The sequence below is a fragment of the Lytechinus variegatus genome, chromosome 11, assembly GCF_018143015.1.
Source record: "Lytechinus variegatus isolate NC3 chromosome 11, Lvar_3.0, whole genome shotgun sequence".
In the NCBI taxonomy this organism is placed as follows: domain Eukaryota; kingdom Metazoa; phylum Echinodermata; class Echinoidea; order Temnopleuroida; family Toxopneustidae; genus Lytechinus; species Lytechinus variegatus.
In genome coordinates this window covers 22,332,219-22,347,487 of record NC_054750.1, presented here as the reverse complement: position 1 = coordinate 22,347,487, position 15,269 = coordinate 22,332,219, and the positions used below count along the sequence as shown (strand labels likewise).

Sequence of the window (15,269 nt, the reverse complement as noted above, 5' to 3'; positions counted from 1 at the left end):
CTCCCCATATATCTAGGGGAAGGTGGGGTAAGATGATGAGTCATTTTTTTCACTTTTTGCATGTTAGAACTGATATGGTTAATAATCTTGTAAAAATAAGTACAATTGGTCCTTGCCTTAAAATCTAATTCTTGGGAAAATGTTTTACCTACTAGCTATATGGGCCTATATACCCCCACATTGAAAGTAACTGTCACCTTATATAAAACAAAAAAAAAGAAGTCAAATTGCTCAACTTGCCCCACCCAGGGGCTCCATGGGATAAGTTGGGCCACAAAAACTATGTACAAAAGGTACTGGACAAGTACCTTTTTAAGGTTAAGTACGCCCCCCCAAAAAAAAAAAAAAAGTTTTTTTGAATAAACTAGCAGAACGCTGAAAATTTCATCAGATTGGGTGTAAAATTATGGCATTTTTTACACAAAACAAATGAGACAATCGATGATGTCCTGTTTTGCTTTTTATTGTTTGAGTTATATACAATATTTCGGGATTTTGATACATATTTGACAATATAAGACTAACAGTGACTGAACCATATATAATTCCACAAGTTCAGGGGGGGGGGTAATTGTTGTTTCGCATTACAATGAGGAGAAAATTAGAGTATTCGTATTCTATAATAAAATACAAGAGAAATAGTGAGTGGATGACGTCATCAGTCTCCCTATTTGCATACCGACAAGATTGTGCATAGGCCCTACTGTTTGTGAAATTGATCGAAACATGTTGGATTTTCTCTTTTTATTCAAATTAACTTTTTGTTGAGGTGCATGGACTCATGTCATTTAAAGTCTTTTCACTTGCTAATTCTCGACACTAACATCGATCTTTTTTTCTTCTTTTTTTCGTTCTCAGAATGCCCTTTCAAAGATGCGTGATGTGTGGGTAAAAAGTGATTATCTATATTTTACACTTTTTTGTACTTTTTTGACTGAAATTTGTATTTTTCCCTCTAAAAAAAATTGTTTCAACGTTGAAAACAATGTGGTGGGGTTAGGGGAAATACAATTGGTCATCAATATATGACACCGCCACAATGTCTGACTCTTTTCATTATTGGGGTGGGGGTCAACTTACCCCGCCTTCTTTCCCTACTAGGTTGTTATTATAAGGCTGGGGGTGTTTGATCCAAGTTTTCCTCTGGGAGATACTTTAAGTTTTAGTGCTCAAGGCCATAATAATTTTGTATTTGAACAATAAACCTAGCTCAGTTTCCCCTAATTAACTTTCTCCTAGCACCCAGGCCCATATCCCGGCTTGGCCCCCCCCTCCCGGCCCTGGTCTGTCGATAAGGGGGGTGGCAATTTGATGTATTTGCCCTTAGACATAAAATCCATCACTTAGATTAAGAAAGTTATTAGATTTTTTTCATTTGTGACGCCATATACGAGCAGCTGCCCCTATTGTGAATTGCAAAATAGATCATGCAGAAATTTCCTCTTTTTTATGGTTCATGCAGGGGCGGATCAAGGATTTTTCGAAAGGGGGCACGGGACGGATGTGCCCCCCCCCCCCTTTGATGGGCCAGCGGATTCACTAAAAACTTGTTTGTTTCAGGAGCTGATATGAAATAATTTTTCTGTTGATATAATATACTGAAGGTAAAAGCAATTTAAAATTGTTTAAGTAAGTGACATTTCATTTATAAATACGGGGAAGCTGCTTGCATACGACGTCTTGAATAAAATATATATATATTTTCCTAAACGTTTCACCGTTTAAAAAGAAAAATTTTATTCCTGATATTTCCAAAAAAGGGTGAAATTCCAATTCCCCCTTAAAAAGTGTGTTACTAGTTGAAAGACAAACATATTCCACAATTAAAGGGGGTTTTCCAGGCTGAAAATAAAATGATTTAAACAGATTGAAAATCACACAAAAAACACTGAAATTTTCATAAATTCGAACATCGAATGCAAATAGGCGACATTTTAAAGATTTGCATTATTTCGGTAAAACTGTTCTTTGCATGTCTATTCATGAATATAATAATTCAATGAGCAAACTGATGATGCCATACCCCCACCTGTTATTTTCCATTTTGTTATATGAATTATGTTTATTCAATTTTTGTCTTCCACAAATAATTTTTTAAAAAGGATTGATACCTGAATTAATGCCTTAGATTTTATTTTTTGCAACTTTTTTATTATTAGGAAGACATATCGTACACAAATGTATGAAAGTATGAAATAATTATAACATTAACATAAGAAAGATTGGCGTCGGGCGGATCTAGACCACGCCAATAGGGGGGGGGGGTCCCGATCGAACGCTCAAAGATGATTTTTGTTTGTCTCTTTGAGGGGTAGTCCTAACGGCAATTTAGCTTTATTCTTAGAAAACAACATATGATAATAATCTATTTCAATAGTGCGAGCGCCAAGCACGTGCTAAAAAAATTCGGAAATTTATTCTAAAAACTGAGTACTCGTGGTAATTTGTGATCCTGAACAAGCCTGCCTATGTAACTAATTAATTTTTATTTTTTAATACACGTTTTGGCCTGATCGAAAAGGGACTCCTGTCGGACTCATTGCTGTAAGCAATGAAGACGATACATATTCAATAAGCAAATAATGCGAGCTGAAAAGTTGGGACATACTCACATACACCTAAAAAATGGACATTCTTAGCACTTTTGTAATTATGAACAGGATAGTTATATAACTAAAAAAAATGCAAGCGCGAAGCGTGATCAGAAAAATTGAGATTTAGACCTAAAAACCGGTCTTGTGATTTCAAAACTTGAGCATATATCAGCCTTTTGAACTAGTTATATATCTTAGACATAAAAAATTCAGTGCAGCGAGCGAAGTTTTTTTTAATGGTGATATGAAAGATTCTATTTTTTTTTTTGGGGGGGTGGCATTTTCCAAGTGTTCCCCTCACCTTAATTATTCAATCGTCTTCCTCCTCTTTTCTTCTCCTCTCCGATGCTTCCCCTATCCTTTTTCTTCTTTCCCCCTTTTTCTGTTTATTTTTGCTCCGCGCCAATGGGGGGGAGGGGCACCTGCTCCTGGATCCGCTTATGAATCACGAGATCATCAACCCACCTTAATTCGAACATTCATGACGATACAGGGGCGTCGATCTATTTTTCAGGGGGGGGGGGGCAAAATCATGACTAAACGTTTCAAAGGCGCTCGACTACAAAACAAACAAACTCACACACACACACACACACTCTCTCTCTCTCTCTCTCTATATATATATGACTCATGAGTAAGAGACACATATCTCACCAACAAATTAATGCGTGTGCGAAGTATACTGAACTGAAAGCAGGAAATGGGTACCTGTTTAGGACTGTTTGTAGTAACTCATGAGGAGGATACATTCTCACTACACAGATAATGCGAGCTGAAATTTCTTTATATTCTGACCTGAAAGCTTGATATTCTAAGCATTTTTTGTACCAATGATTAAGATGGGTGTCTAAAATAACAATAGATGCGAGCGCGAAGCGCGAGCTGAAAATTTTGATATTTTGGTCTGAAACAAATCGACAGTTTAATGGACGTTTTTTTAATAAAGAACAAGATATATATTCAACAATAGATTATTGCAAATCGAAGCAGGAGTTCTTTTGAGATTTAGAACTGAAAACAGAACATTATATTTACCTATTTAATCATGAAATGTATGGGTTTTTGCTTCAGAAATAATATATATATTCCAATCTGAAAAGCGGACATTTTGAGCACGATTTTAAATAAAGAATGAGTTGTGTATATCAATCTCGCTTGCTGATTTCTGTGTAACATTACAATCTTATTTTATTTTTGTACACATTTGGAATTATTATTATTATTTTTTTTTTTGGGGGGGGGGGCAAAACGATATGTTTGCCCCCAATATTCATTGGTGGGGCGATCGCCCCCCTGCCCCCCATATATGTACATAAATATTTTCACAAAATACTGCCAAACTTTGAAATTAAATAATTTCGTTTTTTTTTAATCAGATTTTGATAAAATTTTTAGCATTTTGCTTGGTGGATTAATTTATCAAACTTAAATATAGATATAATTATTTTCAGCCCGGATTGTCCATTTTGATAGCTGACCGCACTGGCGGATCCTGGGGGGGGGGGGGGGGGCATAGCCGGCCGCCCGTGCCGGCTGTTACGATCACATGATTTCGGTCAGGTGATCGTAACGCCGTTATTGGGCGAGAAGCTTGTGATCGCTCGGTGCTCGGTTTGCTGCTAAAAAGTAGAATTCTGTAGTTTGAATTGTGAGTATTAATATCTAACTTCGTTCTTGATTGAGGTTTAAAATGATGATGATTTGTTAGAAGTATTTTTTTACTATTTTCTGTATTTTTTATCAGTTCTAGGAAAGCAGAGGTAAGATCCTAGACCACGACTCGTTCCCGTCGCGATCACACTCACAGGCCATGGCCCTGCCATTCCCGCACGGCACCGCGCCGCCAGCGCCCCCGCACGGCAGCTGCATGCACGGCACTGGCCACAGCCGTACGTCTGCGATCTGTCTATGGGCCATTCTCCACAAAAGTGCACCAAACTTTCAAATTTTGACATACGAAAATTAATTAAACTTATTTGAATTCAGAAATTTTAATACTTCGAGAACACATAGCAACAAACAGGTGATATTTTACCCTAACAAGTAACATATTTTTCAAGAAATACAAATAGCATTATTTGAAGTTTGAACTTGATTGAAGTTGAACACCTTTTAGTTTTTACCACCCATCAGATATGTTACCACTAGGCCTTAGACAAGAAAATCAATGTGGATGTATCATTTGTGAACCAATGGTATTGAAGTAAAACTTGATTGAATGAGTGAGGGATGGGTTACTGCGATGGCACGAGACAGACAGATACGAATGACCGAGTGGTTGGTTAATGACAGGTACTACACTGACAAGGATTATTACTCACGAATCACGAATGGGTTACTTCGACGGTACAAGACAGTGACAACAACTAATACTCACCTGAAACTTGCACTGACGATGCCACACGGTAGATAACAGACAACAGATATTGCAGACTTCTATACACTAACTAACAGACCACGGCGCCGAGTGGGGAGCTTCTGGGATGTCCTCACTCATTGACGTCTCGGGGTCTTCTCTCCATGATATCTAGGCTGGATCTCTTCTCAGCACCAGCTTGTGTACGTGCTGTGCAACGCACACACGTACGTAGCAGGCGTAGGAGCATATAACGGCTCCTCCAATGAGGAGTGCTCCTCGCCAACACACAGCACACACACACACGGACTTAATACATACATTGTACGTAGCAGGCGTAGGAGCATATAAAGGCTTCTCCAATCAGGAGTGCTCCTCGCCAACACACAGCACACACGGACTTAATACATACATGAACATAGATCAATACATAGACTTATAGTTATACACATATTAATACATATAGGGTACTGCATGTACATGGCCCAATTACTACATTCCTCCCGGTTCCATCAGATTGCGACATATATTGTGCAATCTCAATAGATATAAACAGATATGAAGGAACCTGACAGAAGAATGTAATATATGCCTATATGATTAAAACTGATTAAATACATGACACCAATAAAATACCTCAGATACCGTACATAAAAAGTGTGATCTGAGCTGGACATGGAATTATTCAATAACAATTGTTCATTTAGAAAAAGATTGCTGGTCCAGCAAAAATAAATATCTCATTACTGGAGACCAGTAAATACTTGCATGGAGGAACAAGAACAAGTAAATGGTAAGTATTCATCTGGCCAGGCGGGCCCAGTCTGGTCTATGTATTGATATAAAGAATATCTTCTTATTCCGTGTAAGTCTGAAAGAAGATATATATATATATGTTCAGCCTTGCCAGCAATTTACATTGAGATTCTTTAAGTCGAGCTATTAGTCTGTTCTTTATATTAAGGCGTAAATTGTATTAAATAGACTAACAATGAAATAAAGCCAATTGGCTGGAGCTCTGTTACCAATTAATATAGGCCTGTACAATGTGACCTTTACAAATATGATATATGATTGGTAATATGTTTGAGCTCTTATAAACATATGTAATGTAATGATACTTCAACCAGATCTGGTGCAAATAAATATAACAACCTGGACTTGACATACATACATAGTATTTTCCCTTGAGAAAAAAACTACTACTATTTCAACATCCTGTATGACAATATTTCCAGGGTTGTTAATAAAGCCTTTGCAAACAAGGTAAAGGATCTATGGTTGAAATATCTATATCTTTATGTAGTATAAAATATATACAAATGTGATAAAAGAGCTATTGCATAAGACTGTCAGCAACTGATTCATGTGCCACCTTTAGAGGTAAAAACTATTAAAAATAAGAGGTGTGCCTTCACCTTCTTGTGTTCATGAAATAAATTATATTGCCTAACAGAAATTCCAATTGCAGGACTTTCAGCAACTGATGAAGGAGATGCTACTCCATTCTTGGGGTGGTGGCCAGGGAGGAAGGAGCCACGGAAAAGATAAGTGGAATTGGCCATCACTTACACTACAGACATATCTCTGGTTCCACCAGAGGAAAGAACTGAGGAATTCAAGGATGGACAGCTTAGGAGGGGTACTTCCCCAAAGCATTTGCACTAGATAACTCTGCCCATGCTTGGAATCCTCAGTGGAGGCTCGACTGTCCTCTGACATAATTACAAAACTTACATTATCTACACCTACGGTATTTACAGTATCATCACTTACACATGTAGTATGTACAGTTACATCATCTACACATGTGGTATTTACAGTTACATCATCTACACTTAAGATATCTACATGTTTCACTGCTAAACGTTCTGGACAGTTTCTCTTAAAATGTCCAGATTTGTTACATGCAAAACAAACATCACGAGAAGACACCTTGGATTCAGTGTCTTCTGTTGAAGGAGAATGTGTATGCCTATTCAGCTCTGGGACAGCAGTTACCGATCCCTGGACTGAGGACTGGAAGGACTTCATCTGTGCCCCTAGAGTAGATTGAATATTATCAACCTTCTCCAGATTGGGCACTCGGTCCTCAAGACTGTCCTGACAGGACTTCTGAGCATTAGGGACATGCTCGGAAATACCCATACGGTTATTTCTGAGATCCTCCTCGACAGTATCGTAAGACCTTTGTCTTGTATGTTTTAGCCGATGCTGAAACCAACGAACTAAGTCAATGGCATGATCAAGATTTTGAGGACGTGATTGGATAGCGCACTTTCCCGCTTCTTGATCTAATGAACCCTGACAAAACTTTTGCACTATTTGCCTCTCAACTATCTCCTCAGGCAATCCGTCAAAGACGCGTGAAGCGTAGGATAGGACACGATCGGCCCATTCCCCCTTTGTTTCGGTTGTTGCCTGCTGCGCAAAATCGAATTGCAATTGTGCGACAGGAAATTCTTTAGAAGCAAATCTTTGCTCAAGCTTCTTGACAATATCTGTATAGGGAACGTTTATTTTGGAAGAAACAATAACTGATGCAAAATATTTGATTGCGCTTCCCTCAAGACAAAAGCAAAGTTCACTGAGCTGTTGGGCTTGATCCCAACCGCGATCTTCCGAGTACAGCTGGAAATTACGTATGAAAGTGTGCCAACACCCTCTACCATCGAAGGTCACGGACTTGGGCAACGAGGACACTCGCGCACCAGGAGTATACCCACGAGAATAAGATCTCAGGGCATCGCAACCTCGATCTAAGAGCGGAAGCCTTGAATCCAAAGCAGATGAATGCCGAGATGATTTCAGTTCTTCTGACAATAATTTCATTTTAACAGCCATACAGTGCATCATCATTGCCATATAACTATCATCAGCTTTGGAATGATCATTAGAAGTATGAGAGGAAGATTGTGGATATGAATCATGTTTATTTGTATTCTGAACCCTGCTGTTTGATCTGGGTTCACATTGAGTATAAGGTGAATGCAGATGCAAATTATCAGCCTGAGGCTGTCTACCAGTATTGGGTTCAGCATATCTATATTGGCATTTATCAGCACATTCATATACAAGATCTGTTAAATCAAGATCAGATAAATAATGTATCCTTGAACAATCAAACTTCTCATAAACAAATTCATCTACAAAATTTCTTGGATAACCAAGCTTGTACAGATTATCTGCCAGTGAATACTCATATACGTATCCCCTACTAGTATTACGACTGTCTATAATGTCTTCAACTAATCTTTGTTTTACTCTGGCGATGTCACTTTGCATCATTATGAATTCCAAATAAACTCAGAAAAGTATTATCGATGATCACCCTGGTGATTCAAAGGCATATTCTTAAACATAATTTAAATGATACTTTCATAAATTCAAGTTCAATGATCTACAGGTGTAACTTAACAGAATATAGCTTGCAGATCAGTGAAAGAACTTAAGTTTATAATCAATCTTGTGTCACTGAATACACTTAATGCCAAGGAAAGAGTACAGTATGGTAATACTTGTACTGCAAGAATAATAATATAAGTATGTACACACTCCTGTAGCAATGGATGTATTCAGTGAAAGTATATTTACAAGTTACAGTGCAGCTTCAAGTTTCAGAAACTACACTTGTAGAATAGAATATCAAACTTCTACTTCTCTGAGTAATCGCAGAAGTGACAATAAGTTCTACTTACTCTACAACTATTAAAAGAGCCTAACAAGGATTCAACTTATCGAAGCCTCAACGATTACAGGAGTAGCATTCAATGACAATTGTCTATTTCTGATGAATGCAATATATAAATGTCAAACACACATTTATCCTACATCCGATTTTCTTTATTTTTCTTTTGTCTTTTTTTTTTAGAATGTGGATAAGTTACCAAATAAAAAGTTACCAAATAAAAAAAATGAAAGTGAATGGCAACAAGCCTAAAAATGGCTCTACTATTTATAGAGATCAACTTGCGTAAAAAAACAGCAGTGAATTTTGTATTTCACTGATGAATTCTTGAGCCCGAATAGAAATTTGGAAATTTTCAGCGCAAGAATGATGCTCCAAAAGTACAACAGAGCACACCGTATGAATAAGTGTTTTTTTTTCAAGGAATATTGATATCAAACATTGATTCTGATATCAAAGATCAATAGTATCTGTACCTTTCACTTAAAATCAGAGTAAAGAGTTGGTTTAATTAAATTAAGTATCTTCAAGAGCTTATTAAAATTTAATTCAGTACTTCTAGTACCTTCAGTTGAGATCTAATTAAATTTATAAGCAAGAATTATTCCAAAGAAAAATTCCTGATCCAACAATGCTTGTTAAAATTAATCAACTAAGAAAACCTGAATTTCTAGCAGACAGAATAACAATCCAGGATAACCTCCAAGAAAAATTTCCTACAATTTAAGAACTAAGGGCCCGAAATTAAATTCCAAGTCCTCGTTCAAACAAGTGTACACCAAGTCAAAAGGCAAAGCAAAACAATTGCACTTGTTGGCTCCAGGTATACACTGTCAGGAAATTACAAACACCTGAGAGATTAAATTATCTGCAAAGAAAAATCCCTAAACTATTATGAAGATACTAGATTTATTCGGGATCAATTAAATTCTCTCGTTGGAATTCTTCTGATATGAGCTTACAAAAATCAGAAAAGACAGAAGCGTCAAAAAATCTGAAATATATTTTAGGCAAGAAACCAATTCACAGCTCTAACTCAGCTGATAAGCTCAACTTCAAGAGGTTAAGTGAATTTAAATAAATTCTTTTAATTTCCAGTAAGAGTCAAATTGATCTCAAAAGAGTCAAATTGATCTCAAAAGAGTCAGACAAAAATGCAAAGTGCTACTGCACAGACAGACACTCAACGCAGGTACGATACCGGTATACGGCTAACGTAAAGGTCGTTGGCTGGTGACTACTCGACACCAAAGTTGGGTTGGTAAATTTAAAGACAAATCTAAAAACATGAGATATCAATATTGGAATAAGGAATTTAGCTACATTCGCGTAAATATTGTGTCAAGAGACAATTGGCAGCTAAATCCAGCAAATGGTCAGTAAAAACTGACGAAAAGTAAATTCGTTCAAAATTTGCCTTCACGAAGACGATAGCCGGCTCGTGAACGTTATCCCTGCCTGGAGTTACGGGCCAGACAGAGATGTGCGTTGCGCTGGGGTTGGTTGAAAACCGCGCGACGTTAAACCTAAGATTAACTAATAAAGAATGTTCTAATTACAAAATCAACCTCTACAAGTTCCTACTTAGAACTAATCTTCAAAATAAATCAACGGTCAATCACTATAATAGTATGAAATCAGAGTTCAGCTAATTCTAACTCTGATCGACTGTGTTTACGACGTCGACGAGTCTCGATCTCGTCTCTCGATCGATCAAGTGAAAAATATAGTCACGTGATTCGGCTCGGCAGTGTTTCGCCACGCAATCCACGCAATCCCGGCACACAAATTAAAAATTCTCGAAAACTTCTCACTCACTCTCCGTTCGTTATTCACTTCAAAATCCCTCACAAATCAATCTCGTGAGCAGATATGAAATACGAACGTGTATGAACTGATGAAAATAAAAATGACAGGCGCACAGGACGACCCTGCTCGCAGCGCCAATGAAGTAAAACTTGATTGAATGAGTGAGGGATGGGTTACTGCGATGGCACGAGACAGACAGATACAAATGACCGAGTGGTTGGTTAATGACAGGTACTACACTGACAAGGATTATTACTCACGAATCACGAATGGGTTACTTCGACGGTACAAGACAGTGACAACAACTAATACTCACCTGACACTTGTACAGACGATGCCACACGGTAGATAACAGACAACAGATATTGCAGACTTCTATACACTAACTAACAGACCACGGCGCCGAGTGGGGAGCTTCTGGGATGTCCTCACTCGATGGCGGTCTTCTCTATTATAATGTCTCCACGGTGTCTACTCTGGAACTGTTTTCTCTTTGGTGTCTAGGCTGGATCTCATCTCCCAGCACCAGCTTGTGTACGTGCTGTGCAACGCACACACGTACGTACCGTACGTAGCAGGCGTAGGAGCATATAAAGGCTCCTCCAATCAGGAGTGCTCCTCGCCTACACACAGCACACACACGGACTTAATACATACATTGTACGTAGCAGGCGTAGGAGCATATAAAGGCTCCTCCAATCAGGAGTGCTCCTCGCCTACACACTGCACACACGGACTTAATACATACATGAACATAGATCAATACATAGACTTATAGTTATACACATATTAATACATATAGGGTACTGCATGTACATGGCCCAATTACTACAGTATCAGTAAATATTTCAAAGTAAACATAACAAATATACACACATGATTAAAAAGTAATTCTTGAAATTTGATTGGTCGAGACGTATCAAAATGATAGATGTTTGAAGTCTGTATTAAAGAATAAAGTCAAAATCAGCGCAAAAAGTAGTATATTTTCAGATGAAATACATAACCTAAATTGCAATTCATATCTCTATTTGGTCTTATATGACTTTGAAACATTCATAAAAATTAAAAATCATACATAAATCCTGAAATCATTAAAGAAATGTAGGTATTGTAAGCACACTTTGCAGCAGATTTCATACATTCTGAATTACAAGAAAAGAGAAACGTAACTTATCTGACATACTTCCACAAAATTTCGTTTACTGTGGTTTTATCAAGATAACGATAAGCACAATCGTGCAATATATTTTACATCCAAACGAATTATCAACTACGAACATTCAGATTTATAATCCTGATTAAACACTGCTCAGTAATGCAAAGTCATGTATTCATCTATAGCTCTCTCTTAGCTGATCCCTCCACTATTTGGAGATTCCTAGGGTCCAAGGAAAACAGATTAGTTCCATATACACTGTCAATCTGGCTTCGGAGGTTTGAGTAATATCAGAACGGAATGCGTCAATTTTGTGGAGGAAAAAGAGAGATAATAGAAGTAGATTATTGTGCACTTCTTTGGGCAAACAAGAGTGAAATGGTACAAGGGTAGCCTGAGTAAAGTCCTGTGGGTTGGCATTGACATATAGATCAACACATGTTGGGAAGTCCACAAGGCAATCCTTGACTTTGTCAAAAAACACTTGACGGAGATGGTCTAGGTTGGGACACTGCCCAGTAAAATGTTCCAGTCTCGTCGGCAGATTTGCATAGAGGGCAAGTGCGACTGGTTGATTTCTTCAGCGTGAAAAGACGACACTGTGTTAAGTAGGTGGCTGTGAGGAGTTGAGCTCTCACCACAAATGCTCTTCGTAAGACAGGAGAGGGTACACTTTTCGGGTACAGGAGTTTAGCAGAAGGAGGTATACAACCTTGCCAGTACTTAAGAGATGGCTTGGAAAGGATAGTGCGTGCATACATATAAACAAAATTTACGCAATAACATAATTATGTTCTGTGTGAAATGTATGGCCTAAACTTTTGATATAAAGTGCACAATGTAGTCCATTTCCTTTTATAAACTCATTGATAAGATATCTAACATTAAAATGGAACAATATCAAATTTATCATCTGCGAGTCCAGGCAAATATAGAGCTGTAATATGTCAATATGGTAACGTATCTTACAGAGATCTATACTACGAAATGTTGTTACTCTAACTTATGATAGTAACATGCGTAAACTCACTCTTGCATTTTATCTTACATCAAAATGTTATATCCACCTCGAACATAGTGATTATTTAGGATAATCACCTTGACATAGTTCAGTAAAAAAATTATGCATCGATAAACAAACACTGCCAAAATTAACCCAATACATAATTATAATACTGTTTCAAATATATGACCAAAGCATTTGATTTCTAATGTGTACAGTCTATTATGTAGCTTTGTTTACTTTTAATGAAATATGTAACACCGTGCAGTTTGGATAAACATGATAAATTTGATTACATCCGAGTGTTTAGACAAATATATAAGTGCAACGTACATGTAGGTTAACGTATTTGACTGTTCATAATTAAAACTTCTAATTCCAAGTTATTTCACTTTGGCTATAATATATTTGATAAATGGATTTTTCAAAAAATTCTGTAATGTGGAGAAAATTTGTAAGGGAATTACATCAAACTTGCTCATGGAATTACATCATTAACTTGCTCATAAAAAAAGAAAGAAATGTTTTCCGAAAAAATTAATAACGTCATTATTTTCCTTTTATTAAATATGCCATTTTCATCATTCTTGCATCACAGGGAAATGATTCCTTTTCTTCGTAAAATATTCAAAAAAATGGGAGGATATGGAAAGTGCATTATACAAGTAATGCTGTCCAAATATTTGTCACCTGCAAATTCTAATATTGATCCTTTTGCTTAATTTGGGCTTCTTTATATTTTTTGGCCAAATCTTTGATTAGTGTGAACTGTTCGATGTTTAACTCAAATTTTCTCTCTGACTTTCCAAGCCCTGTTGGCTGAGCTGTTGTGGTGAGTATATCATCAGATGGAATCCAGATTTTATCTGCCGGATCTGGCCACTTAAAGGTCTTGAGGGTTGAGGCCTTCTTTGATGTCATGCGAGTCATGAAATGTTATCTTGGCATCTCGATCTTTGAGATCTACTTCTAAGTACCACTGACCCGAGTATATTGCAGCCACGTCCTCATCAACAGCTGGTAGAACTGGTGTATGATTAACCTCTACAGCGTCAACTGTCTCCGCGGCTTCAACGGTCTTCACAGCCTCAACTGTCTCTGCGGCTGCAACCGTCTTCACGGCCTCAACTATCTCCGCGGCTTCAACAGTCTTCACGGTCTCAACTGTCTTCATGGCCTTCACAACGGCATTTACGACTTCAACATCACTGGGTTTTGCACGTTTAGGCTTTAGTGTTCGAATCATCCATCCGTCACAACTATCTTGTCCCTTTCTGCAGTTCTCGCAGTAGCAAGAAATGTGTCTCACAAGCATCTTTGTTTGACTTGTTGGATGCACAGAATTGATTTTCATTGTTCCAGGAATAGGTTGGCAATCAATGGAAGAGAGCTGCTCCGTCGCTCTGTCGTAATCATCCTTTGAGTACATAACGTACGTGATTTCTTTCTCGTGAGAAGACGCCCACGCGAAGAAATCAGTAGCATCTTGTATGACAGCCTTGCCTTGCTTCACAGCATCAGAAGCTTGTCTCTTTGCTGTCCCGCCAATGCCATCGCAAACACTTTTGCCATGACCACACTCGAAGTAGTCCCAGCTTGCTTTTACACCAAATAGGTCTTTGTGTTGGCAGAGAGTACTGAAGATGAACCGATTCCGATACTGTGAGGATGGACTATCGGTCCAGTAGTGGATCTTTCGCAAATCAGGAATATGCGTCTTGAGGATTGGTACAAGTTTGTTGAGAATAGCCATCACCGCCTTCGAATTGTGATCACCAAGTTCCGAAACAAGCACAATGCTTTTGTGTTGCAGTTTCCCATCTTCATCTCCATAGTATGTCACGGTTGGATGTAGTGTTGTGCTTGTTGAATTCCAGTATGCACTCTGTATCTCTTGGGCACTTTGACACACAAAATTCTCGGCAAAATCCATTTGGACTATTGCTTCGTTTTGTGGCAACCTATCTTTTAGCTTGAGAATGGCCTTGTATTGGGCTCGCACCCTGCCAACGTGCTCAAGTGATGAGATCTTTTTGCATTAGTGTGATGAAATCAGCACGGCTTTTCTTTACGTTGTCGATTTTCATTTTCTTCATTCCGTTGACTTCAACCTTCATCCATGCCTCAAAATCTACCTCTTAAGTATTTACTTGAGAGAGAAGCTGTTTCATTTCATCAGCATTGACAATCTTGGCAGCTGTCTCAGGATTCAACGAATTATCTTTGCCCAAATTACGCAAGGCCTTGAGTTTAAAAGCCATGTTCTGATGGCCTTTGCACTGACACGTCGACTTGGAAAGAAGAGATGTAAGTTTAAAATGTGACGGTCTGAGTTTACAGAACTTTGATAGTGAAACTTGAACATCGGGATTGTCAGAACAAAACTTTGCATGCGTATTTTGGAGGTACCGTAATCAGTTAGCACCCGATTCTGAATCTTCTGAGATCTCGCATCTCGCTTCCCAGGCATGCTCCACTTACATCGTCTCTTTCATAGAAAGAGATGACCCTTTTCTGAGGCTCATTTATCTGTCTTGATCGCAGAAACCAAGTCTTGACATGGGCTCCTCGGTCGATTAAAAACAACAAGGAGATGATCTCTTGCGCTTCTTATCAAGCCTCTGGATTCGCTTCTGTACTTTTTTCACTTCTTTATGTAG

The 15,269-nt window shown here is 38.0% G+C and overlaps 1 protein-coding gene across 1 annotated transcript in view; it reads left to right on the top strand.

The window, feature by feature from the left end:
* Positions 1-4,202: 4,202 nt before the first annotated feature.
* LOC121423599 (cystinosin-like) overlaps positions 4,203-15,269 on the top strand; it is a 34,573-nt gene continuing 23,506 nt past the window's right edge. Inside the window, exon 1 of the mRNA XM_041618984.1 lies at positions 4,203-4,242. The gene's annotated coding sequence lies outside the window, so the exon portion shown is untranslated. The remainder of the gene's footprint in view (positions 4,243-15,269) is intronic.